A 4,470-nucleotide genomic window follows, 5' to 3' on the forward strand; every position below is an offset into this window, starting at 1 on the left:
TTATCATATGAAAAGGGTTTAAAGGCAATCATTGATTAAGTTTTCATGGATTAAGGTTTCTGGGGGGTGGGGCATGCCCCTCCCACATCTGACTTTGTGTGTAAAAGGCCCGTTGTAATTCCCAATATCACTCATTCGCTTCTGCACTAGACTGAAGTCCAGTCTCTTTCTTTCCCTCTTCTTCCCCCCAGTCGCCGATGCCGTCTCCACCTTTGGGGTACCCTGAACCCGGCTGAAGCTGGTCTCTAGCACCTCAGCCTCCCAAAGGTGCAGGATTACAGGCTGAGCCACCCAGCCCAGCTAGGGAGCCCACTTTTGACAAGCCCTGATGCAATTTGGGAAACGCTATTGGGAGAAAATTGGTTATTCTGGGGCTGGGATTGGGTCGTTGAGTTGGGACTTGTGGATTCTAGGGAGAACTTCCTACCACTGGAGGGTGTGGAGGGATGAGGTCCTTTCTATGTTCTAGGTGCCAGGATCCTCCAGGGGGTCGCGTGACCCTAATGGGTCCTCCTCTCCCTGCCCAGTGCCTTTCATGCCACTAGAACGAGACCAGGTTTAATAAAACCGAGCAGAAACTTTGTTTGCTGATCAAGGAATGGGAAAGGAGAGCTCGAGCTCAAAGCATCCTGTCCCCAGGGGTAGGGTAAAGGGAAATTTTCAGGGCTTTTAAGGTACACAGGCAGAGCCTGGGGGCAAGGATTCCTAGGAGGAGGTGGGGCTTTCCAGGGAGTATCCGAAGGTGCGCAGTCTTGTTCTTTCTTTTGCACCCAGCACTATATATACTTAGCAAGGTGCATTTCTCCCCCCTGGGCGAATATTTTAATATGGTAATGAAGCAAGGATTCAGGTCCTGGCAGCACTGCTGCATTCAGTTCATCTCATGGCTGATTTGTGGTTATAGACATCCCGCCTTCATTTCTGTAAGCAAGCATGGCTGCAAGCCCAAGTTAATTTCACAGGTTCTGTGGGATCTTAGAATTAAGGTCATGCTTTGGTGACATAGGCTTTTCTCAGGGAGACCTCAGGCCTCATCAAAGTCCCTCTAGTTATCCTTTATGCATGCTAAGCAGGCAGGTAATTGTAATTGTGCTCTTCCTTCTCACAATGGAAGCAGGGACTTCATGGAAAGGATAAACAGAGGTCAGTATTCTGTGGGACTAACTCTGGCTCACAAGGGTGACCACTGTCCCCAATGTTTCTTGGAACCCTTGGGGATGACTTGGAGGTTCTGTTCATGGAGACCAGAGTGAAGGGAGGGCTAAGATGCAGTACTAGGGCCAGTCTTCTTTCTGCTCCCAAGCCAGTGCCTAGAGATGGACTTTCTGTCTTTCCTTGGCCCCAGGGTAGATTCAAGGGGACTTGGAGAGCTTGGAGCTCCTCAGTGGAAATGTTTCCAGCCTGTAAACCAATATAGCAGCAGCTGAGGAAGGGGAGAGGCCGCACCTCCCATTGTTGTGAGCAAATTGCCAGAAATCAGATAACCAGCACAATAAAGGTCAAAGTAATGAGCCCTTTAATAGCTGGCCGTGGAGAGGGGGTCCACACCTCCAAGACTCTCGATCCGAATGAAAGTAGCAGGGTGCTTTTATAGGCAAAAGCAGTGAGGAAACTGAGGCAGTACAGACATAAATATATGTTTTGGGGTTTGGTACACGGTACACTCAGGTAAGCGGGAAACCGTTGGAGCACTGGGAGTGGTACAGGGCTTGAATGAAAGTAGCAGGGTGCTTTTATAGGCAAAAGCAGTGGGGAAACTGAGGCAGTACAGACATAAATATATGTTTTGGGGTTTGCCACACGGTACACTCAGGTAAGCAGGAAACCGTTGGAGCACTGGGAGTGGTACAGGGCTGTGAGGGTTGTTTATGAGCAAAATTCTTAAAAAATTACTGCTTCAGTCATACAAAGTTTCGAAATGGAGGCAAATTATAAAATGGAGTTTTAACTAAAATCATCTATATGAAAATACTCTTAATGCAAATTTAGGTTTTAAACAAAACACAGCAAACATTCTAAACATTTCATACAACATGGCAAAATATTTTAACAGCAAACATTTCAAACGTTTCTTTCTTTTTTTTTTGAGTTGGAGTCTCCCTCTGTCACCCAGACTGGAGTGCAGTGGCCGCTCCCAGCCACCGCAGCCTCGACCAGCTGGGCTCTGGCGATCCTTCCGCCTCAGCCTTCCAAGTAGCCGGAATTACAGGCATGCACTACCACGCGCGTTGATTTTTTGATTTATTGTAGAGATGAGGTCTCACTGCCCAGCCGGGTCTTGAACCCGTGGACTCAGGCAATCCACTCACCTCAGCCTCCCAAAGGCGCAGGATTACAGGCTGAGCCACCGAGCCCGGCTCATTTCAAACATTTCATTCAAAAACACAACAACCTTTTTTTTTTTTTTTTTTTTTTGAGTTGGAATCTCACTCTGTCACCCAGACTGGAGTGCAGTGGCCGCAAGCGGCCACTGCAGCCTCAACCTGCTGGGCTCTGGCAATCCTTCCACCTCAGCTTTCCAAGTAGCTGGAGCTACAGGCACACGCCACCACGTCTAGCTAATGTTTTTTTATTTATTGTAGAGATGAGGTCTCACCAAGTTGCCCAGGCGGATCTCAAACCCCCGGGGTCAGGCAATCGACTCACCTCAGCCTCCCAAAGCGCTGGGATTACAGACTGAGCCACCGAGCCCGGCCACACAGCAAACATTTTAAATATTTCATATAATGCTGCAAAAAAATTTCACAGCAAGCACTTCAAATATTTCTCCATCTTCACTTCTACTGGAGAACTGGACGAGCTGTTGAGGACCTGGGCCTTAGCTCTAAACCCAACTTTTACCTTTCAGTTAGTCACATCATTTATTTCACCCCCCCTCCCTTTTTTTTCTTTTTTTTTTTTTTTTGAGTCAGTGTCTCACTCTGTCACCAGGCTAGAGTGCAGTGGCACAATCACGGCCACCGCAGCCTCAACCTGCTGGGCTCAGGTGATCCTTCCACCTCAGCCTTCCAGGTGGTTGGAACTACAGGCATGCGCCACCATACCCAGCTAATTTTTCCTGACTTATTGAATAGATGAGGGCTCACCAAGTTGCCCAGGCTGGTCGCAAACCCCTGGGCTCAGGCAATTCTCTCACCTTGGCCTCCCAAAGTACTGGGATTATAGGTGTGAGCCATCACACCCGGCCTCCTTTTTGCTTTAACTATGAATCTGGGATAATATCACCCCACATTCTTTTTCAGGATGGGCATAAATGTGAAGCAAATTATATTTATTTTTCTCAGAAAATGATCCATTTTTTCTATATTTGGCCAACAATCATTCACCTAATGTCTTTGACTTTTGTTTCTTGTTTTTTTTTTTTGAGTTGGAGTCTCACTCTGTCACCCAGACTGAAGTGCAGTCGCCGCTCCCAGCCACTACAGCATCGACCTGCTGGGCTCCGGCGATCCTTTCGCCTCAGCCTTCCGAGTAGCTGGAACTACAGGCGTGCGCTGACTTTTGTTTCTTGTAATACAAAGGGGGAGCCAAAGAAAAAAAAACAGAACTGTCTTTGGAGTGTGGACCCCTAGTACTACAGGCATCTCCCACTAGGTAAGTGTTTTTTGGTTGTTTTTTTTTTTTTTTTTTTTTTTGAGATAATATCTCTATTACATCGTCTGACTGATTTTTGTGCAGAGTCAGCTTCCTTCTTTTTCCAATACTCCTTTAACCACCTGTTGGTGTCTCAGCTAAGAATACCTATCTCAGCCGGGCTCGGTGGCTCAGCCTGTAATCTCACGCTTTGGGAGGTTGAGGTGAATGGATTGCCTGAGCCCGTGGGTTTGAGACCCGCATGGGCAACTTGGCAAGACCTCATCTCTACAATAAATCAAAAATTAACCAGGCATGGTAGCGCATGCCTGTAGTTCCAGCTACTTGGAAGGCTGAGGCAGAAGGATTGCCAGAGCCCAGCAGGTCAAGGCTGCGGTGGCCAGGAGCAAGCCACTGCACTCCAGTCTGGGCCATAGAGACTACAACTCAAAAAAAAAAAAGAATACCTGTCTCAGTTCCACTTGGAAATCCACCATAGGTACTTGCTGTTGCTGAGAATGCCTTGGATACAACTGACACTCTTGGTTGCTCGGTGAGGCTGTCCTCTTGCATTTGACTTGGACTTCCACCTCTGGCACGTGCTGTTCTGTAGTCTGTCTCAAGTGTAAGCGATCCCTTGCTTGCTCCAGCATGTCACTGACCACACCTCAGGCCAGGCATCGGGCATTTTCCGCCACCGCTCCACTCTTGGTAAGTGTTCTAAGAATTTCCGGCTACTCGGAAGGCTGAGGCGGAAGGAAGGATCGCCGGAGCCCAGCAGATCGAGGCTGCGGTGGCCGGGAACGTCCACTGCACTCCAGTCTGGGCCACAGAGTGAGACGCCAACTCAAAAAAAAAAAACATCAAACAGAGAGTATTTAAGCCAGGCACAGTGGC

General features: G+C 48.2%; 1 pseudogene; it reads right to left on the minus strand.

Annotated features, from left to right (window-relative positions):
* Positions 1 to 3,708: 3,708 nt before the first annotated feature.
* On the minus strand, positions 3,709 to 4,226 carry LOC110596576 (annotated as a pseudogene).
* Positions 4,227 to 4,470: the final 244 nt, after the last annotated feature.

This window comes from Carlito syrichta, unplaced genomic scaffold (genome assembly GCF_000164805.1).
Source record: "Carlito syrichta isolate Samal-C Ts95f unplaced genomic scaffold, Tarsius_syrichta-2.0.1 Scaffold109715, whole genome shotgun sequence".
Taxonomy (NCBI): Eukaryota; Metazoa; Chordata; class Mammalia; order Primates; family Tarsiidae; genus Carlito; species Carlito syrichta.